This window comes from Triturus cristatus, chromosome 11 (assembly GCF_964204655.1).
Source record: "Triturus cristatus chromosome 11, aTriCri1.1, whole genome shotgun sequence".
NCBI lineage: Eukaryota > Metazoa > Chordata > Amphibia > Caudata > Salamandridae > Triturus > Triturus cristatus.
In genome coordinates this window covers 396,088,448-396,112,316 of record NC_140594.1, presented here as the reverse complement: position 1 = coordinate 396,112,316, position 23,869 = coordinate 396,088,448, and the positions used below count along the sequence as shown (strand labels likewise).

The 23,869-nt window shown below is 43.8% G+C and overlaps 1 long non-coding RNA gene across 1 annotated transcript in view; it reads left to right on the top strand.

The window, feature by feature from the left end:
* LOC146784278 (uncharacterized) overlaps positions 1–23,869 on the top strand; it is a 162,361-nt gene that overhangs the window by 23,319 nt on the left and 115,173 nt on the right. The window lies entirely within an intron of this gene.

Sequence of the window (23,869 nt, the reverse complement as noted above, 5' to 3'; positions counted from 1 at the left end):
AAAGGGAAGCCTGCTTCTGCGCAGCTCGTGCTCAAAATAGATAACAGAGCAAACCCCAATCTCCTTGTCTTGGTGACGGACCCCCCCCTCACATACTCCTCCCTTAGGCAACCTGGTGGAAATCTCCTCACCTCCTCTTCCCTGACACGAGTGAGAGAGGCCAAAATATTGAAACGTGTCTTCTTTCTTTCCTCTTAATGCCCGGGAGTCCAAGCTGACAACCAAGTTATACACCGGAGAGCTGTCCCGGAAGCAAAAGCATTTGGTGGAGAAACCTATTTGCTGACCAAGGACTTACACCGGCAGAAGTGACTCTGAGTTTTGTTTGCTCCTTAATACGTCATAATTTATAATACCTCAAGAAAACCCAGTCGCTGTTGGGTCTCTTCTTCACCCTTCGACATTTGGTGGAGAATGCGGGCACTTTAACCTCTTTCATCGGAATTCCCCATGGAGAGTTTAATTCAACATATCGTCGAGGGCCAGAAGAAGCTCGAATGGGCTGTGGAGCGTCAGCTGACCTCCGCTCAGGCCGATAGAGACACATTCAGAGACCTTATGAAGGCTCAATTGGAGACCCTGATAAAAGTAGCAGAGGAACCGGCCTCAACCTCTACGGGCCATAGGCTATCCAAGGGCGTGTCCGCCCTTCCCACGGTATCATTACAGAAATACGTGCCCGGAGAAGATCCGGACGCGTTCCTATTGAATTTCGAGATGGCTGCCCGGGCCTCAGGCTGGCCTGTAAGCAAATGGCCGGGTTTTTTGGCTCCTCTTTTGACAGGGGAGGCACAAGCGGCCTATCAGGTGGCAAATGCTGGTGGGGTCACCCCCTATGAAGACGTTAAGACCCTCATTCTAGATCACTTAGGTATGGACACGGAAGCCTATCGACTACGATTCCGGAAGGAAAAGGGAACCCCTGCAGACACTCCCAAAACCCTCTACTATAAGCTGAAGCTAGCAGCAGAGAAGTGGTTAAAACCAGCGGAGCGATCAAAAGACGAGGTCATGGGGGTGGTAATATTGGAACAGTTTCTGGACGCTCTACCCTTCTCAACGCAAAGGTGGTTGCGACAACATGCGAACTTCACGGCTGAACAAGCGGTGGAACTAGCAACTGCCTTTTCTCGTGCACAGCCTCGGACCTCTCCTTGGGAACCTGAGAAGCCGAGACCAGCTCCTGCCCCGAGGAAGCCCCTAAGACCTATCAAGGAACCGGAGAAAATACGACACCAAAGAAGCGAACCTCCTTTTAGATCCGCCCAGTGCTTTGATTGTGGGGAGTGGGGCCTTATGGCCCGCTTTTGTCCGCGCAAGAAAACAGAAGAGCCGATGGACGTTAGTTACCTTCCCCAGAACCTCATGTATACGGCTGAGATGGGAACCTCCTTTTACGTAAGTTTCTATCTGAATGGGGCACAAGTCAAGGCTCTTCTAGACTCCGGTTGTCGGCAGTCCGTGATACGGGCTTCCCTCGTGTCCCCTTCCCAACTTCTCCCTGGCAGGAGGGTCCTCATCCGCTGTGTACACGGAGACGTCCGTCCCTATCCTGTAGCACAGGTTACCTTGCAACCGAGTAGAGGAGTTCCTTCACCAGTGGTGGTTGGGGTCTTAGACACTCTACCCGAGAAATTGATCATAGGTACTGACAATCCCGCCTTTCTCTCGTTCTTTCAACAGATACTACACGGAAAAAGGGCGACCTCCTCAAAAAACCCCGTCCATGGTGCACTCTTAACACAGGAACCTTGGGTGTCTGATAGGGATTTCCGTTGGGCACAAAGCAACAACGCTTCCCTCGCGCATGCTTGGTCGGAAGCCCGACAACCCACAAGCCGGTCCTACCCTACCTTCCAAATCACTAACGATTTATTGTATAGGTTACCGGGACCTGGCGAACACCCTCAGCTCTTGGTCCCTCAAGACTTTCGCGAACAAATACTATTCTTCGCCCATTCCCACCTCCTTGCGGGCCATATGGGGGCCGAGAAAACCACACAGGGGCTCCTACGTCCTTTCTACTGGCCCGGTATATACGCACAAACCAAGAAGTACTGCAGTGAATGTCCCGTCTGTCAAAAAACGAATCCCTATACACCCCCACAGGCCCCTCTACAACCTCTGCCTATAATAGGTCAACCCTTTGACAGGGTAGGGATGGACCTCATTGGGCCCCTTCCCCGCTCCCGGAAGGGATTTCAGTACGTACTGGTATTGGTAGACTACTGTACCCATTTTCCGGATGCATTTCCCCTCCGAGCACCCACTACCACCAACATCTCGGATAAACTGATAGAGTACTTCTCTAGGGTAGGATTCCCCCGACAAATCCTAACAGATCAAGGCACCCCATTCGTCTCCAAGTTGATGGCCCAGATATGTAAAACCCTAGATGTGCGACATATAAAAACCTCGGTTTACCATCCTCAAACCGATGGCCTTGTCGAAAGGTATAACGGGACCCTGAAGCTCACATTAAAAAAACTCTTGTCGGGGGAGGGAAAGGATTGGGACCGCCTGCTTCCCCTTGCCCTTTTTGTTATCCGGGGTCAAGTCCAGAGCAGTTTAGGGTGTTCTTCGTTTGAACTTCTTTACGGGAGGCAACCCCGGACGCTTCTTGAAATGACCAGGGAAGCCTGGGAAAAAGGACAAAATGATACACAAGACATGCTAGAATACACCGAGCAACTGCGGGCGATAATAGGTAAACTTCGGGACTTAGCCCACGCCAAATTGGATAGAAAACAGATCCTGCAGAAACAACAATATGACAAAGGGAAAAAGCTACGAACCCTGCGGGTGGGGGACTGGGTGTTAGTCCGTATACCCTCCTCCCTTTCTTCCGTTAAGACGGAATGGAAAGGACCCTTTGAGGTTATTAAAACCCTAGGAGCCACCACCTACCATGTCCGCCTGGGTCCAAGAAAGGTTCAGACATACCACATAAATCTCCTAAAAAAATGGCTGGGACCCCCACCAATTCCTAACCAGCTGGTACAGACCTTACCCCAGGACCCCTGCACTCTCTCTCGCCTTCCCATTAACGAAACCTTGTCCTCACAACAAAGGGAGGAGTTGTGGAAAACACTAACAGACTTCCAAACCCTGTTTTCAGACCAACCTGGGAAAACCGACCTTCTTGAACACAGTATCGAGACAGAAGCAGGGAAGATAGTGAGACAAAGACCATATCGGCTTCCCGCCTCCCGACAACAGGCAGTTTCCGATGAAATACGACAAATGTTACGAACGGGAATCATCCGTCCCTCAACTAGTAACTGGAACTCTCCCATAGTCCTGGTGCCAAAACCCGACGGGTCAATTCGGTTTTGCATTGACTTCAGACAAGTAAATGCCATCTCAAAACTGGACGCATACCCCATACCTCGAGTAGATGATCTGGTAGAGCGACTGGGGGAGGCCCGTTATATCACTACACTCGACTTAACAAAGGGTTATTGGCAGGTACCCTTACGGGCCTCGGACCAAGAAAAAACCACCGTCTCCACACCTGACGGTCTTTTCGAGTTCACAGTCCTTCCCTTTGGGTTACACGGGGCACCAGCCACGTTTCAGAGGTTGATGAACACCATCCTGAAACCTCATCAGGCCTTTTCCTCTGCATATCTTGACGATATCGTCATCCATAGTCCCACCTGGGAACGCCACCTAGAGGATATACGCAAGGTCTTAAGCTCCCTCCAGCAGGCTGGGTTACATATCAATGCCAAGAAATCTCGAGCTGCTTTCCATAGGGTACGGTATCTGGGGTTCGTTATAGGCGATGGGTGCATCGAACCCCAGGACGAAAAGATCAGAGCCATTCAACAAGCCCCCTTGCCAACAACGAAGAAGGAAGTTCGGGCGTTCCTGGGTTTGTTAGGATACTACCGTAGGTTTATTCCCCGTTATGCAGAAATTTCCGCTCCCCTTACTGATCTCCTACAGAAAAACACTCCGAAAACTGCCCTATCCACACCCTCCCTTACTGTACGAACGGCCATTCATGAACTAAAACAGGCAATCACCAGTCATCCCATCCTCATCTCCCCGGACCACTCCCGACCCTTTGTCCTCCAGACCGACGCCTCAGACGTGGGAATAGGAGCTGTGCTGTCCCAAACCACCAGGGAGGGGGTCGAAAAACCTGTCCTGTTCATTAGTAGGAAGTTGTTTCCGAGGGAACGAGCCTACCCCATTATCGAGAAGGAATGTCTTGCCATTAAGTGGGCCTTGGACAAACTCCAATACTACCTGGAGGGTACCCGTTTCATCCTATATACGGACCATGCACCCTTAGTATGGATGAGCCGAAAAAAGGGTAACAACCCACGTGTCATGAGGTGGTTCTTGTCCCTCCAGCCGTATTCCTTTGAGGTGCGTCACCGTAAGGGTCTCCTCAACGCCAACGCTGACTTTCTCTCTCGCATGCCTCTCGTCCCCGATCGGGACGATGCTGGGGTGGGGGTGTGTCGGAGTCCGACCCTCCACGAACCGAATCCAACCCGAGGTGACGATACAACCCCTTCTTTGCCATTTCAGCCCCTGGATTGGCAGACTGCCTCACCTGGACCGATACAACTCCCTGTTGCTGGCAGCTGGCCCTTTAAGACCCAGGAGGAACCGCCCGTGACGAACATTTGGGGGCGGAGCCACGGAGCGCCGTTGCCCAATAAAGAATGGCCAACAAGAGAAGAAGACGGAAGTATCCCGAAGGAGGCAGACGTGGAGCGAGCGGAGGAGAAGACGGAGAAAGACCCGAAGACCGAGCAGACGATCGTGGAACCAAAGACCGGCAAGCCAGGAGGCCAACGGACCGGCTCTTCGCCCAGCCACTCCCCGGGGGGGACGTGGCTCACCCAGGTGCGGCAGCGCTTGCGAGGGCCGTGGGAGGCGGGTAGGGAGTCCGGAAAGCCGGGGTAAAGGGAAGCCTGCTTCTGCGCAGCTCGTGCTCAAAATAGATAACAGAGCAAACCCCAATCTCCTTGTCTTGGTGACGGACCCCCCCTCACATACTCCTCCCTTAGGTAACCTGGTGGAAATCTCCTCACCTCCTCTTCCCTGACACGAGTGAGAGAGGCCAAAATATTGAAACGTGTCTTCTTTCTTTCCTCTTAATGCCCGGGAGTCCAAGCTGACAACCAAGTTATACACCGGAGAGCTGTCCCGGAAGAGAAAGCATTTGGTGGAGAAACCTATTTGCTGACCAAGGACTTACACCGGCAGAAGTGACTCTGAGTTTTGTTTGCTCCTTAATACGTCATAATAAATAATACCTCAAGAAAACCCAGTCGCTGTTGGGTCTCTTCTTCACCCTTCGACAAAGTGCTTGCTGAATAAATATTTATTTAAGTTCCAATCTTGGTGAGATAGTTTTGCAGGTAATTGTGCCTGCTGTGTAGAACTCCACATAACCTGAATGACAGTAGTTTATTCAAAGCTGACTTCCCTTAGCCTTCTACTTCTCATAAGATCTTCTATTATTTAATTGGGACAATAAATGGACAATTCATTCAATAGGAAATAACCAACATTTCTCTGAAAGGTTGCTATATTTTTAAAGACTAATTACTGGTGCCTTGTATTGGGCTGGATGTGTTACTAATTTCAAGGAACATTACTAGCACATCTAAGCAGGGTTGCTGCGTTCTTATTTAATCATTTTTTGTCCATTTTTTGCAGTAATGGCTGCTCTCACGGCAGAGTGGCGGGAGGGGCAGGAGGTGGGGGAGCAGACAGACAACAAAAATAAAGAAAAAAAAGAACTTACCTTCTCCTGGCCGATCGCCACTCTTCTTCTTTCTGCTGAGACTCCCAGACTCTCCTGCGGCCAATCCCAGTGCTTCTCTCATGCATGAGAGAAGTGCTGGGATCGGCCTGAGCGGGCATGTTTTCCCCTCCAAAGGGAAATGGGAGCCTATACCTGCTAGTCTCTCCACCCAGCAATGCAGCTTGGGTTGGGGAGATGTCAGTGCGCATGACAGTTTGGCCGTCCTAAGACAGTCAGCCAAACCATCATGCACACTGAATGCAGTGCCACCACTGCTCTTGTGACTGCCCCCCGCGATGACCCTGCCACCAAGTTGCGGCAGGAAAGGAAAAATAAAATAAAAATAAAAACCTTTTATGATCGTTTTATGTTTCAAATTTTGAGGCTGCTGGCAACAGGGCAACGCCCTCCACCATAACAGAGGAGCTGCCACTGATTTTGTGATTGTCCCTCCCTTGGAGCATAGCCTCTCTACCATCTCTTTGAGTGGCTGGCTTCTATGCTTCCTCTTCTTGCTTTTAGTGAACTCGTTTTTAGGTCAAGCCTGATAGACATCGCATGAGTTGTCTGTTGCAAGGCATATTGTGGGCTTACTAAGAATGTACAAGGGCTTGGATCCCGCCCATTGTTTACCACTAGTTGACTTTCCAGTCACTCTTATTTGCCTGCTTCTTATTCATGTCCCATCTTGTAAATCTTGTGTTCCGTGAAGCATACCCTATTTACCACCTCTTTTGATTGGTTTGCATTTATGCTTCCACTGCTTGTTCTTCAAGCACAGCTGTTTTCTTTTGGGTTAAGCACTCCATGTGAGTGCATGCATTTTCCAACTGTCTCCCCCTGCAATCCAGGTTGCTCTCTATCACACATGTGCTTCTCGCTCCCTATGTTGTGCTTGGCCTCATGCTCTTTCCCCTGTTACTTTCTCACTCATGTGCTTCTACCCACCCTGCTTCACGTTGTTTTCTTGCCTTTTATATTTTCTCCCTAACCTCATCCTCTGTTTTGTTTCCCCCACTCGCACCCTCCTTCTCTTTGTTTTGCTCGTTTCTTCTCCTCACCTCCCGACCCTCCTTGTTGTTTCTGCCCCATATTGATCCCCCCCCACCAGCGCTCTGTGTTGCTTCCATCCCCCTGTGTTGCTTCCATCCCCGACCACCATGTTGTTCCGCCAGCAGCGCTTTCGTGCTACATTTTTTTGTATTCCCCCGCTCACCATTTTGTTTTACCCCCTCCTCTTTCCCTTCCCACTGCTGCAACCTGCTCATCCATTATTTTGATTTTCAAAAGCGCTTTTGCACTAAGTTTTAAAATTGCGCTTTCACCATACTTTTCTTTACATACAGATCCATCTCGATCATAAAGAAAAAAAGTGTCTTTTATGGACACGCACGTGTGTTGAAAGCATGCGTGCACCTACAAAATGAAGCAGCGCTGCATCATCCTGTCATTTTTGTTGTGTTTTTTTAGTCTCCCTGTAGAGAAGCCTTAATGCTCTAGAGCATGGCTAAAAAACATTGGCAAAGCAAATAGGTCTTATAGGCGAGACTTACTTGCTTTGCCAATGCTTGTTCTACAAGGCTGCCATGTCTTTTATGGAACACTGTAGCACTTCACAGCAGCAGGGCTTCTTTCCTCTTTATGGGCTCTTCATGACTTTTTCAGCAGGTCACATACATCTCTGCAGATCTGCTGCTTCTTGGAACACTACAAACATGTCTTATCAGAGATGACACTCTTTAATGTAAGAGTAGTGACACTTCTATGCAGGACAGCTCTACCATTTCTCTGATATTTTCTTCGTTTTGAACTGTCTTTACAACCCATTCAGCGTTGAAAGATGCTTTTGATCAAACATTAATTGGCGGACATTCCCTAACCCCTCTCCTGTCCCTGTAAAGTTGTATTTGCATACTATTTTTTGCAAATCAAGTCGGAGATGCCTCGGAATATGGGGGTTAAAACGCCAAAATACCTATAAACATGCATTTAATTTACATTCAGTGTGTTTCCAACGTCGCAGACCTAATGTGCTTTAAACATATTTGCCACTAACTTTCCTCCCAAAAACGTAGATGAGTGCTCTCTAAACAGCTAGCGAATTAGCCACTACATTAAGTTGAACCTAAACGAATGGTCAAGTGTGCTTAAATGTGTAATTTGTCATGCGTTTCTCAACTATGGCCCTAGAATGTTACCTGTAATAAAAAGACACAAATGTTTTGTGCGCTCTACCATTTACCCGAAGAGTACCATGATGCCAGTCCTTTGTGTTGCTCCTCTATGTCGTCTTTTACAATTATATCTTAAGAACGACGTGTTCCTCAAAACATTTACTCCTATCATGGGCCTGACCCTAGTGTCTGATAGTCTCTGTTCTTGGGAAACCGCACACTTCTTGTTTATTTTACTTTCATCATCTTCTTTCCACAAGCCACCGTGTGATATCAGATAATCTGATCAATGTTAGAATGCTGTGAAAGCAGAAATGGTTTGTTATCAAGCACCACGTGTGCACACGCATAACCCCGTCCAGGCAGCGAGCACTCCCTCCCCGCTCCCCCCTGTTTGTTGCCATTGCTGCGCGCTTTTCCCTTAATTATCACTTGACCACTTCTTGGTGCCTGAAAAGGTTGCAGTTTTATTTTCACAACAAACATTTTAGTTACATGAAATCTTCATATTCCAAATTTCAAAACTCATGGTCTTACTATAGTCCTTCAATGACCATGTTTCACTTTCATCTATTGTTCATTGTTTTTTCTCTATTTGCATTCTGGACCCAGCCACCTCAATTGCCTGGCAGACGGGGGAGGGGCCCCATTCCCTGGGTTTCGATTCACGGGTCTAGGCTTCAACTTGCTACTGATTTGGAGGGTGTCCCTTTCTGTACTGTAAATGGGCTAGGGCAACTTCAATCAAAATAACAATAAACTCAATAATTGCTGATCAATACACAAGTAAAAAATTAGTGACACTAATATATAGAAAAATACAAATATTTATTTCTTATACGTGGTAATGAATCTGAGCGAAAGTGGCTGAATCATTATGCATCTTTTAGATAAAAATTGATTAAAGATAATTCTTTGACTACAGTCATTGATCCAATAATTCAATTTGCAAAAAATAATTCTTCAATACAAATATCCAGTTCATAAATCAACAGTATATATTGTTAAAAGGAATATCCAATGAACATATGATTTGTCGGGTGGTTTCCAAGTTGAAACTCAATGCGCGTTTCGGCAGCCCACACTGTCTTCCTCAGGAGTTCCACCTCCGAAATAGTATGTTCTGAAAAAACAGTAACATATCACCACCATGTCTTAAAAATGTGTCTATTAGTGTCACTCTATATGACAAAAACATTGTCACAAATCATAAGAAAAAATGTCACAATGATGATAATGGTACTAATAAGCAAGTTCACATCTATGTATACTAAATTCAAGCCATACAATGAAAATAATTAATAGAAGCAAGGAAGTGCAATATTAAAGTGCATTGGGAACTAAATTAAGGATATAAGAAGGAGTGAATAAAGTAAAAATAGACCTAAAAACCATAAGAAACATTAGAGGAAAAGAAAACATACATATTAATAGTCTATGCCTCAATTGATTAAGTAGGTACTATTGGACTGTTGAAATTTGACTTAATAATGCTCTCATCTGAAAGACACCTATCGCTGAATAAGTAATGCTGAAATTTATAGAAGACTGTATTTGATGTTAAAAAAATATATATACGGCCAAAGGTACTAGGGGAGCAGGTAACTCCCAATCCTATAATTGAAAAATAGGGCCAAGAGTTTTTTGGAAAAATATTACTTTCTTGTAAAACAAAATTACCTATTAATTACATGAAGTTATTGCTTAAGCGTTTCGGCCAATTATGTTTTTATCCATACTAATGCAGGCAGCTAATTATCAATTATGTGAATGGTGAAGAGGTAGAGCTTACCAAAATAATAATCAATGTGGGTTAAATCTAGGATGGAATACTCCACTAAGGATTCCAATGTAGTTTCATCGTTGGTAGGAGAAACCTGATGCTGGAAGATTTAATGAAGAAAGAAACCCACTTAATAAATGATGAGTAAAAGGGGTAACTTACTAAAACTCTACATAATGTAAATGTCATGAAAATGGCTGTACCTTTAGGAACTAAAAAATGGGGCTGAAAGGCCAATTGTCCTCAAACAAAAGTTTCCACAAAGTATGCTGAAGAGACAAAAAACAACAATGAAGGATAACATGGCATATAATGACAAATAACAAATCATGTCTCAAACGCTAGACTAATATTGTAAAGAAAATAGTGAAAGAATTACCTAAATATTAGTAGTGGTTGCTTATGGATGAGCTGTTAATCCAAAGAGTTCCAAGACCTCTGCTGTATATCAAAGAAAATAAAGAAGTCTAAAGAGTGTACAGGACCAGTCATACCAAACTAGATAATAAACAATGACACTGGCTAGCTATATATACATTAAATGGACAGATTGGGAGGATAATAGGCCGATTATCAAAATTCTCAGGATACTTAATAATTCATCAAAATGTATCCATAGACGCGGTATTACCGTATTATTTTAGCCTCAAGAAAGAAAGAAATCCACTTAATAAATGATGAGTAAAAGGGTAACTTACTAAACCTCTACATAATGTAAATGTCATGAAAATGGCTGTACCTTTAGGAACTAAAAAATGGGGCTGAAAGGCCAATTGTCCTCAAAAAACAGTTTTCACAAAGTATGCTGAAGAGACAAAAAACAACAATGAAGGATAACATGGGGCATATAATGTCAAATAACAAATCATGTCTCAAACGCTAGACTAATGTTGTAAAGAAAATAGTGAAAGAATTACCTAAATATCAGTAGTGGTTGCTTATGGATGAGCTGCTAATCCAAAGGGTTCCAAGACCTCTGCTGTAAATCAAAGAAAAAGAAAGAAGTCTAAAGAGTGTACAGGACCAGTCATACCGAACTAGATAATAAACAATGGCAGTGGCTAGCTATATATACATTAAACGGACTGATTGGGAGGATAACAGACCGATTACGATTATCAAAATTCTCAGGATACTTAATAATGCATCAAAATGTATCCATAGACGTGGTAATACGGTATTATTGTAGCCTCAATATGTTCATCTCAATAAACAGAATAAAGTGAAAAACCAGAAAGCTATTGTTCCACGTACAGAAACAATGAGCAGATCAATATAAATGCTTTAGTTTCTTATCAAGCGTGAGAAATGATTATAGAAACACCAAGAGAATGTTGCTAAGTGTGCGAAGCCCAAGATAGTTAACGACAACCACCTTCTCTCAATTATTTAGATGGTGTATCTAAGCGTAAATGCCATGTTTGTATAAACGGGATCGTAATGGAAATGTGGTGGCTTCAATGTGCATCCCCAAATAAACCAACGAAGAACACAAGTTCGTAGACAAAAGGACGACGACAGTAATGCAGCAAATTATATTACGTAGAAGTCTGCAAGCGTCGTGAGGCTGTTGTTAGAGTGTACACAACCGAGGAACAGGTCAATAAATTTGTATCCTCACTAACGTAGCTTACAGCAAATGAATATCAAGAACGTTAGCTCGCTATGGGTGTACGCAGCGCAGCTAAAGACCGCGTTCTGGAAACGGCTCTTGACTTACCAATAGGATGAGAGCAAAAGGCCAGCAGCTCAGAGACACATATTGATGTGTGCCATGCTTCCAATGGCGACGTAAAGTTAAAAGCTAGTGTATTTCACGTACGGCATTAAAAAGGTAACCTGAGGGGGGCGTGGTTTGGACGCCGGAGAAGATGGCGGCTTAGCGCGGCGCTCCTCCCGTGGACGGCGATCACGGAACGTTTTGGGAGTCACGAGCATTGCTGTGCCGGTGAAAAGTATAAATATGTGAATCGGAGGGTCGTACCTTCGTCTGGACTGAATCTGAGACGCCTAGGTGACCCCGAGGACGAGTTCTGATCGGGAGCACTGGAGCCTGTTCCCGTGCGGTAACTGCGAACGGCGCCTGCAGCCACAGGATCCTGCCGAACCCGGCGGCTTGGGTTGGTGCTACTACGACCTCCTGGGACCACGGATGGGACCCTGACGACCCTGATGACCCTGATGGCACACAACAAGAGTGAGTGATTCGTATGTCGCGTTTGGGGCTGAATAAGACGGAGTTTGACATCCCAGTCATGAGGAACACCGAGAGGTAAAATGGCGGCGGTCCCTGGGCGATCATCGGAACGTGAGCGAACGGGTGTGTGAGAGGAGGTCGGCGTGGGAGCAGCATCCTTGGACTGCGAGAGTGGTAGTATGTTTACTGACAAGCCGGCATGTTAATCCGAACACCCTCATCGTATGGAGCGCTACCGAGAGCCGCAAGTACACGAAGGCATCAAAATGGCGGCGATAGGGGCTTATGTTGGTTTCTGAGGCTAATGTGAGGTCGGCGGAGTCCGGAGTTGCAGTCCTGAGGTGGGAGATCAACATTAGTCTACCAACAGTGCGAATGGGAGTGAAGTCTCTTGGGTTCAGGGCGATACAGATGCTGTAAATGCTACAAATGCTGCAGGTGGTGTGTGGTTCCACGTGTAAGGAGCTGGAATGATGCATGGAATTACCTATTTATAATAGGGCGGCGGCAACAGCGGTGATTAGCAGATCCCTCGAGTGTCAATACAAACAGCATCGGTCCATCTGATATTCAATATTGCATTTGTGCATTTATGCTGCGCATGTAGGAGACTGGACTGTAAAATGAGCATTGTGGGAGGCAAGTGTTACAATCGATGGGAAGCTGGTAAAACTGGTAACACAATGCGCATCAGTGCTATCTGCGAAGAAGATGTTTGAATATAACAAGGTGGAGCCGTAAGTTGGGTTTGGTGTTCGTGGTGTGTTACGAGTCTGAATCTACATCTGAGCCCGTCGACATCGCTCTTCCTACGTAGTACAAGCCACATGCGGGGCATTCTACGCTCTCAACTTCCTAGCTTCCCAATCAAGCTGTTAACAGGTGGTGGGAGAGGTCCCGACAGCAGTATCATTACAGTGGTGAATATCTAGTAGGTGCACGGCTGTGGGTCCGAGTAGGAGGCTCTTTGCTGCGAGCTGACTGGGCTTAGATCTGATTGGGCCCTATTAGAGTTCGTGAGCTTGGAATTCAAGTCAAGCAAGCAAGCAGTCTCTACGTTAACGCACAAGATGGGGGACAAAGACACAAAGAATCTAAAAAGACTCAAGGCTGAACCTCCTAACCCGATCTCCCCTGTCAAAGGCAAAAAGGATGTGACAGATACGATGGACATGATACTAAATAGATTGGAAGAGGTTAGGGAGATTGCGAAAGCCACAAAAGAAGAAATTCTGGCTATCCGTAAGGACATCAGAGATACGAATGCCAGACTCACAGAGTCAGAGTCAAGAATCAGTCGGCTGGAGGACTCGGAGGCCGCAGCATGTAGCTCACTTAAACGTCTGCACATCTCCACGGAACAGATGTCAAGGAAGCTGTCGGAATTGGAGGACGGAAATCGGAGAGGGAACCTAAGGATCTTTGGAATTCCAGAGGGTTCCGAAGAGGCGTACGAGTCCTGTGTCCCATTCATGGAGGTACGGTTCTCGCAGGCAACCAATCTTAACTTTCGTCACCCACTGGAGTTTGATAGGGCTCATAGAGTTCCAGGCAGAATCACACCAGGTCAAAAAGGCCCACGGCCTATTGTTTGTAAACCCTTACGTTACCAACACGTGGATCAAATACTGTCATTTGTGCGCAAAAACAACCATGTACTTTGGAAATCTAATAAAGTATACATATCACAAGACTATAGCAAGGAAACTGTTGACGAGGAAAGCCTTTCTTGCCCTACGTCCAAAGTTGAAGTCGCTGGGCCACCAATTCGGCTTTGTGGGTCCTGCAAACTTCCGTGTAGTCATCAAAGGGTCTCCACAGGTCTTCACAGACCCAGTAAAACTGGGGCGAATTCTGGAGGGTGATGAAGAACAACGTATGGAAACCTCGTCGATGGCCTCTGCTTCCTCCTCTAAATAGGTTTCTTAAGGACCGTGTCAGACTGTTGTGCCACTGTTAAGTTGATGGTAATATAATGATGGGTCCTGACGTTTTGTTGTTATATTGAGGTATTGCAGTGCTGTTATTGGTCTGTTATGCCCAAGTAGAAGGACGATGACCCAGATTCATTTCCGTGCTATTAGATAGAATGTGCGCAATTTGAATGCTAATCACCAGTCTTTCGCTGATATACGATAGGAACCCTCGACCACTTGTAGCTATGGAGGTGAGCCTAATGTCTCCTCAAGAAAAGGGATTTGCGGGAGGGGGTAGGTAGGATGCGTCATTGGGGATGGTCCAAGTGGTCCAAGTGTACTATGTCTATGTTCGCTGGTTGTTACTTGAACAAATGCTACTGCTTGTAGGAAGCATAAGTTATGCATAAGTTATGCAATGTTTTACATGTTTGGTTAACTCCTAAATTGTTGACATCTACAAGGATTAAGTCCATGGGAGGGATGCCATTTTTTCCGTGTCACCATGTCTACTAGTTCATCTCGGGGTGGGGAGGAGGGAGAGGGTGGGATGGTGGGGGGGGGGAGGGTGGAGGGAAGAGGGGGTAAGGGGGGTTAAATGTCTGTTGTTTGTATTTATTTCTTTTTGTATGGGTATTGTCTATGTCATGGTACGATGCACACCTGGTCCCACGTCATTTTATTGCCAGTGCCTTTATCGATTGTCCCGACATGGCCCTGATAGAATGCGTTGCCGCATTGCCACGTTTGTCACCTTTCGACCGACGTCAGTCTCATTTAGTCGGACTCAGGATAATTACCCCTGTAAGCCTCATACTGATGCGGTGTTTGTGGGGGGATCGATGGAGAGAATGAAGGGGGGTCTACGTTTGTATACTCAAGGTTAGGCTGTTAACGCTTCATCATGTTAGCTACTGATTGGTTATGGTACTGTCTACGATTAATACTCCTATAGGAGTAACAGGTTTGAATCATCTGAAAATACTATCTCTTAACGTCAAAGGTCTTAATCAGCCCGTTAAACGCCAGAAAGTGCTGGATTATGCACGTAGGCAAAGAGGTGATATTGTCCTGCTACAGGAATCTAAACTGGATGCTCAGCAGTTTCATAATTTTAGGAATAAATATTTTGTTGAGGTCGCAGGTTCAGGCGCGATAGGGAAGAAAAATGGGGTCTTGACATTGATTGCAAAAAAAGCTAATGTAGATTTGCTTTCCTCCACTACTGATACCAAAGGACGGTGGGTGATGACTAAGTTGTTTAAAGACGATACTGAATTCTACGTTACGAATGTATATGCCCCTAATACATGTGATCTGACATTCTGGTCCGATCTGACCAAGCAAGTAGAAACTATCCCCGACTCAGCCATACACATCCTTGCAGGGGACTTCAATTTACCATTTGATCCCATATTAGATAGAGACTCCTGATGTTCCTTCCGGTGTAATAGATCTCATAAGGCCTTCACTAACCTGTGTACCCGATTTCAGTTTGTAGATACATGGAGTTTGCAGAACCCAGATGGGAGGGATTATACCTTTTATTCTCCTCCACATGATTCATTCTCCAGGATTGATTATTTATTTATCACTAAAAATGGAATACCCAGAATAGAAGAATCATCCATAGAACCCAGGGTTTTATCCGACCACTCATGCATCTCGCTGTCCATATCTAACGTCAAATCGTCCACCAGACAATCAATATGGAGATTTAATGAGGAGGTCCTCGAAAAGGAGCAACATAGAGTAATGTTAGAGACCGCAATCAAAGAGTATTTAGGGCATAATATTAGGGGAGATACTACAGACCTGATCCGATAGGAGGCGCTGAACAGTACGATACGAGGAGTCGTAATTAAAATAAAATCGGCTATAAACAAGAACCGCAATAAAGCGCTAGAGACGTTGGAGGTTGAAATTGCGGGGTTAGAGAAGAAGCACTTGTTAGATAGGAAGGAAGAAACTCTGAATAAACTAGCCAATAAAAAATACGAGTATAACAAAATAGTGAGTGAAAGAGCAGGGATCTGGCTAAACAGGAGGAAACAATTCAAATTATGTGAATCTAATAAGGCAGGGAAGAGCCTAGCTGCATACCTCAAATTCAAAATTCAGAAAAATATGATAAATTCCGTCAAGGATCAGGGAGGGGCTACGCATTCGGATCCGGTCAAGGTAGCGGAGGTATTTAAAAATTTCTATGAACAGCTTTATGCCAAAAATACAGAAGTTGTCGAGTCAAAAATTGCTGGCTATTTGGAAGAGTGTAATCTTCCATCCCTTTCTGCTATGGAGCGCGATGAACTTAATGGCCCCATCACGCTTCAGGAAGTTGAGTCAGTCATTAAATCATTAAAATGCGGTAAGGCTCCCGGACCGGATGGGTTCACAGCCAGATTTTATAAGAGTTTCTCCTCACTCATATCACAACCGCTATTGCACCTATTTCAAGAAATTAGCACTATAGGTGAAGTGAAGGGTACGCTGTCTGAGGCTATCATTGCGGTACTTCCAAAGGAAGGGAAGGATCCAACTCTTCCAAAGAATTACAGACCTATCTTGCTTATAAACCTAGACTGTAAACTCCTAGCCACGATCTTAGCTAATCGACTTCAAATGGTCCTGCCCAAACTGATACACGCCTCTCAGGCGGGCTTTTTGAAACATAGATTGTCAAGTGATAATACCAGAATACTAGCTCATGTACTCGAAAAAGCAAAACTGTTATCTACTCCCACTGTCGCAATTACGCTTGACGCCGAAAAGGCCTTCGATAGAGTCGACTGGAACTATCTGAATGCGGTCTTAAACAAATTAAACTTGGGTCAATCCTTCACGAAGATGGTGATGTCTCTATATTCCTGTCCCACTGCTAGAGTTAGAGCTAGAGGTTCACTCTCCTCTGCGTTTCAGTTGCACCAAGGTACCAGACAGGGATTTCCACTCTCACCCTCACTGTTCCTATTGGCCATTGAGCCATTTCTTTACCACTTAAGAGCTAATGAGCGTATTGCTGGAATTCCATTTGGTGATTGTATTATAAAGCTGACCGCTTATGCGGACGATGTCCTAATCGTATCAGAAAAGGCGGAGGAGGCTATATCGGCCCTCATGACTACCATCGACGACTTCTCCAGGGTATCAGGATACAAGCTGAATAAAGATAAAACAGAGGTTAAAATGTTGAACAACTTGGGTAACCGGGAAGTTATGGGGAACTCTGGCCTGACGTGGCAACCAGGCTGCTTTAAATACTTAGGGCTGGAATTTGATAAGGATCTAATCACAACACTGGGGGTTAATGAGGGCCTGGTCTTGGAAAAAATATCTAAATTGCTAGAGGGATGGTCACCGAAATTCCTTTCGTGGTGGGGCAGGGCGGAAACTCTGAAGATGATGGTGACTCCACTGGTGAACTATCTGGCGAGTATGCTTCCGATGACATTTTCGGAGGCCTTCTTGACAAAGGTGGGGAGGCTGTTTGGTGAGTTCCTGTGGCAGGGGAAGAAACCTAGGATATCAATGAAGAAACTTCAGTTATCAAAGGGTAAAGGAGGCCTGGGTCTTCCTAGCTTCAGGAGCTATCAGACGGCGTTTCTCTGCAAACAAGGGGCACAGTGGTTGACTGAGGATGCGGACTATACTCCGCTGTGGATCGGCATCGAAAAATCCCTAATTGGTGATGCCCCTCTAATGGCACTGCTCTCGATGGACCTTTCCCACCTGCCTCATTCCCGATACATTTTATTAAACACCAGAAGAGCACTGTTGAGGCTTGACCAAACTCATAAAGTAGGGTTGCTATGGAGGAAGTCTACCTTGATATCCTTATGGTATAACCCATCACTTAAGATGGAAGGGAAGCCCTTACAGTGGAGGAGTTGGTCCAAGAAGGGAATTAACCTAGTGCGAGACTTATCTGAGGGGGGACACCCATTGCCGTTTTCTTCGCTTCAGACAATTCACAATCTGTCACCACTGGACTTCTATGATTTCTTGAAACTCAAAGTTATTTTGTCTCCTCGCTCCCTCAGCACGGAAGACCCCTGGCTTAAGACCCAGGTTCTGCGCTTTCTGAAATCCGGTCATTTTGTTTCCAAAATTTACAAATTACTCCTTCCTGAACCGAGCAGGGCACTTAAGAAAAATGAAGTTAAGTGGGAATCTGAACCAAACTACTGGCTTAGTATTTGACTGGGGCCGGATACATTCCGCTGCCCTAACGAATAAGATCTCACCGATTTTAGCCCAAACCAAGTACATGCTCATTAATAGGACATACTGGACGCCAGAAAGACTTAATAAACTTCACTTGAGGGACAGTCCGATATGCTGGAATTGTGATGTAGAGGTGGGAGACCTAGCACATATGTTATTTGGTTGCTCTGCGCTGGGACCGTTCTGGACGAAAGTGTTTGACTGCATAGATCATATTTTTAGGCTCAAGTCTAAAAGGGAGTTAGTCTATGTGCTACTGGGAGTGTTGGATCAGGACCTACACAATGACAATGATCGTCAGTTGTTAGATGTCCTGCTTACTCTAGCTTGCAAGGTGGTGTTGTGTAAGTGGAAGAGCGCATCTGAGGTATCATTCAGGGTCTGGCAGGAATGGCTCTCGTTTTTAAGAGAGGCGGATAATCCAGCTTTGCACTCCTCCCCATGGCGTGCTCCTCACAAGAGGCTATGGAAGGCCCTAGACAGATCTGCATTTTCATTTGACCCTCCCTGAAGGGAAGATAAGGAAATAGAAGAAAGGGCTACTCACACAGGAAATAAGACACTGGCTATTAGGGCGCCCTATCACACTAGCGCAATTGGACATTGTTGTGCTGTTCGTGGTACCATGACATATTTCAGTTTTTCAGTCTTTTAGTCTTTTTACTTTTATTTAACTTCACATGGTATAGCTAGTCCATGAGTTAGTCAATGCTCCCTGATGTGCGGCCCTGATTTACTGATCAGTTCTAATGATCTTATTGTTCCGTTTGTGAAGAGTTTGTATTCATATATGTCCGGAATGGGTGTGAACCATCTACAGACTCACCAATCTCAGGTACTAGCTGCTTGTTATGTAACGAGATTTCATGTGTCATTTATTGTATGTCTTGTCTTTTTTCTATGCTTTTTCAATAAAAAAAAAAAAAAAGATTTGAAATAAAAAAAAAAAGGTAACCTGAGTGTCACGTGAGTATCATGTGAGTATCATGTGACTATTGGATGATTTAAACGACTGGGGATATAGCCCAGACTTAATGTCTAATATGGCGGCCATGTTAAACTGCCTAAGGTAATACATATCACAGTATGCTAGTCAATGGCCAATTAGCATGAGTATATAAAGAATTGCGAGTCTAGGGTAAGATTTCCTAATGTCAGAATGATGCAGAAAATTGGAATAAATATGGATGTATATATATATAACCCTATAGATGTTATAACAATAGTAGCGAAAAAATTACGAATGCTGAAGCTATGACTACAGATTAATGCAATCCGCTTAATAATAATACACATGTATATGAAAAAGTGAAACAAAAAACATTCGCCATGTAGATGGATACTTAAATCTTAAGGTGGAGGTAAGATAAGAATCAATTTCCATAAAGGCACTTACTCCGTGTAATTAAGAACAAGGGTAGCTCTCCAAAACATGCAATTTAAATAAAGAAAAGATTCTAAAACAGAGGCAATCGTAGCACATAGGTGCTTACAACGGAATAATTATGCTTACTGATGCAAAAAAATCTATTTTAGAACCGTGATGATATGCTGCAAGGCCTCTTCTGTGACTTACAAAAGCCCTAGTATTATCACGAATGTCCAAATACAAGAAATAGATGTGTAAAGCACATAAATAGTAAATACCCAGACAGCAATTCGTATGCATGCTAAATCAAGGGTTGAATGACAGAAAGTCATCTACAGAGATGGTAACGACAACAAAGGGTGACATATGTGAAAATATCATCTAAATATGAGGATGGACTAAAAAAATACCAAATAAAGAAAAAAATGATTGGACAACAGAAGATTATCTAAGAAATAAAAAAGGAATCACATCAAAGATATATAACAAAGATAAATAGAATAAAGAGGTCCGGATTAATCATTATATCGAATAGCCTGGTCCCACGGGATTACAGAGTTTAATCGATTATTCCATTCACATGCGTATTTAAGGAAAAAATCCAAAAAACCTCTCTGTGTTTCCTAACTGATTCGGAATTATGTTCATTTTTACAGCTAATTTTCTCCAGAATTAACCAGCGAATCTCATTTGACATATGGTGCATTTCTTGGTAATGTTTAAGCATGGGTGCCATAAGTTTGTTTGTTTTGATTGCTGACCGATGTTCAGTAAGTCGCGTTGAGAATTGACGTGCAGTTTCTCTGACATATCCTTTGTCACAAGGACAGAGTAATAGGTAGACCACATTGTCTGTCCTACAGTTGGTGAAGGACTTTAGTTTAATATCTTTATGATGGTATTTATATGTTTCAGTTACAATTGCTCCATCACAAGCCTAACAATAGGAACATTTATGATTGCCAGTAATGGGAAATTTACCACCTAAGGTTCTTTGTACAAAAGCTGGTTGCGTTTTAATTCTGGAGTGAACAATAAGGTCTTTCAAATTTTTGTTACGCTTATGTGTATACATAGGACGTGGTAGAATGGTGACAGAATCAGCATTAGTATTGAGTATATGCCATTGGGCATTGATGATTTGCCTAATTGTTTCGTTGAAGATTGAATGTCGAGTAACGCACACCAGTTTTGGGGGTTCTTTCTTAGTGGTATTTTGTAGAAGGTGATCTTGATCAAAGAAACGGGCTCTTTTATATGCCTCTCTGATCAGTCTCCTAGGGTAACCACGATTTAAGAATTTCTGTTTCATTACTACTGCGCGAAGGTCAAATTCTTTAACATTAGTACAATTGCGACAAAGGCGCAAAAACTGTCCCAAGGGGATGCTTTCTGACATTTTGGATGATAACTTGAAAAATGCAGGAGTGTATTTCTTGCTGTCGGTTTAGTGTAAAGGTCTACTTCTAATGTGGATTCCACATCTTTTATTTCAATGTCTAGGAATTCGATTCTTTGGTCACCAATATTAGCTGTAAAGTTTAAATTGGTGTCACACAAATTGATCCATTCAAGGAATTCCTTCAGTTTCTCAAAGTCATTCATTCCAGATGAACAGAATGTCATCGATATAACGTGACCATTGATATATCGATTCATAGAAAGGGGCAACCTCCTTGTATATCTAGAGATGTTCAAAATACGCCATATGGATGTTAGCTATCGTTGGGGCACATGATGCCCCCATACTGACACCTTTGATCTGCTTAAATAGATCTCCGTTGAATTCGAAGGTGTTTTCATCAAGGACAATGGTTAAGAGATCAATGATGAAAGGTACATCACAGTCAATGGAGTATGTCAAAATAAACCACTCCACTGCTGTGAGTGCTTCCAATTGAGGGATGTTACTATAAAGAGATTCAATATCGAGTGATACCAAGGTATCACTTTGGCTGTTATAGGGAAGCCCTTCTATCCTTTGAATCATGTCCTTGGTGTCCCTGACATGGGAAGGTGTTTTGGGAACATGCAGGCGTAAAATTTAAACTATATATTTCGATATATGTTCGGTGGCCGACCCTATTGTAGTCACAATAGGCCGGTACGGAGGTTTATTCCCATCTTTATGAATTTTCGAAACCCCGTAGACGCTAGCCATACAGGGAGTCAAAACATTCATAAAATCCCTTTCTTGTTGGCATATGATGTCCTGTTCCACTGCCTGTGTCGTTAGTGTTCGAATTTTTCTTTGTACTCTTGATGTAGGGTCAGAGGTAATCTTCCTATAATGTATAGGGTTATTCAAAAGTGTATACATATCGGTGATATAGGTATCTGTGTCTAGAATCACTATACCTCCACCTTTGTCACAGCTTTTTACTGTGATATTTTTAGAATTTGTAAGAATTTTCAATGCATTAAGTTCTTCTTGTTGGAGGTTAGGAGTAGGATTAGGATTGAATTTAGTGATCTCTTTACGTTTTTTCATAACGATGGTTTCAAAAATACCTACTTCCAGCCCTACTTGTTCCAGAGTGGGTGTGAAAATAGAGACAGGTCTGAGACCTGATTTATTGTCCACAACTATGTCTCGTTCAGGTCTATTCTCAAAGAACTTTTTTTAACGTATTTTACGAAAAAAGGTAGAGATATCTTGGAAGATTTCAAAAGTGTCAGCTTTTGTATATGGAACAAACGATAAACCTTTAGACAGTAACACAGTTTCTGGTTCAGTTAGTGATTTTTTTGACAGATTGAAAATGGGAATAGGTTCTACGAACGCCAATACTGGGCATTCCGCTTTACTAGATATTGGGGGTTGTTCTCGTTGTAATTGTAGTTGTTCGTTCGGAACCTGGACTGATATCGAGGTTTCCACAGGCTCCTGCAGGATCCTCATCTTCCTAAAACAGGGGAAGATGAGGAGGGTTGTTCTCTTAATTGGTCATGTCCATATCCTCCTCTTTCTGGGCCATAATTAATATTATGTGGGCTCGGTTCATTATCGGAATCAGATGTGTCCGAAAACGTAATAACTTTACGTTGAGGTCGGATTGGTCCATATGTATCGGATTCTTGATGTTTTGTGTCAGAGTAAAAATGTTCATTAAGATATGGATATGTTTTTTCTTTAGGATAGAATCTTATATCTTTCCGTAATATATCAGTCTTACGTTTAAACAAAGTTTTTTCTTACCTTCTTCCACTGCATTGCATTGTTTAATTTTATCTTCTAAAATTGACATCTCTGCCATTAATACCTGAATAATCTCTTCAGCTGTCTCAATTATCAAAATCATTAGGTCTCGTGAACATCTATTCGCTATTAATGACCATTTTTCAAGAAACTCTTTAATTTGTATAAACAGCCCAGGAATGTTGCGGACTCTAAGACCTTGTGGTATCACACCTGCCTTTAAATATTCCAACATGAAGTGTCCATGCATCTCCATTCTTTTTATTTTATTTTTTAGTTCTAAAAGTTTACGAATGTCATCTTGTTAGCAGTTGGACCTGTAAAACCTGATTCTTGACCAAGGCTACATTGGTCACCAACTAGTAACGCATACTGTTCATCCGAAAATCCAAAAGTTTTCAAATTATCCATGTTCGGATAAGGAATAACCGTATCTCTGGAAAAACTAATAATAGTTAGTAGATAGTGATTAGTGATAGAAAAACCATGAAGTACCAGAATGTAAAGTAGAAGACAATAAAAGAGGCAGACTAAGATGCAGAAAAAGATGAATTATAGAAGGTGTTGTGTGGCTTAAATAGATTGTGCAAAAACAACAGTTGATGGACAGAATGCAGAACAATGTCATACATTCACCCCAGTACAGAGATCTGGGCCTAAATCCATCGTTTTTTTGCTCACCATGCCATTCCAGTTTGAACCCAGCCATATGCAAATCAGTCTTGACCCTGTGCCTCATGGGAACAGTCCAGCCCGAACTACCAAGCCAGGTCCTCCCTGGACTGGAAACAAGCATCCTAGGACCGGTTTCGGGGTTTCACCCCTCTTCAGCCAGGATAGCTTGATTCCAGTGGCATGGAGAGCACGGGACTCACGTCTGAGCATACCCGTCCCACTCGGGGTGACAAATGCAAAAACAACAGTTGATGGACAGAATGCAGACCAATGTCATACATTCACCCCAGTACAGAGATCTGGGCCTAAATCCATCGTTTTTTTGCTCACCATGCCATTCCAGTTTGAACCCAGCCATATGCAAATCAGTCTTGACCCTGTGCCTCATGGGAACAGTCCAAATAGATTGTGAACATACAATACTTAATGTGTAAATATACATCAACAGATAAACCCCACGCAAACAGGTTGCGGGTATAAAGAATGCAAAGACAAGGGGGCCCCTGTAAAACTATAGTGAAGTTCACCTAGAAAGGGAAATACATACTGTAAATGGGCT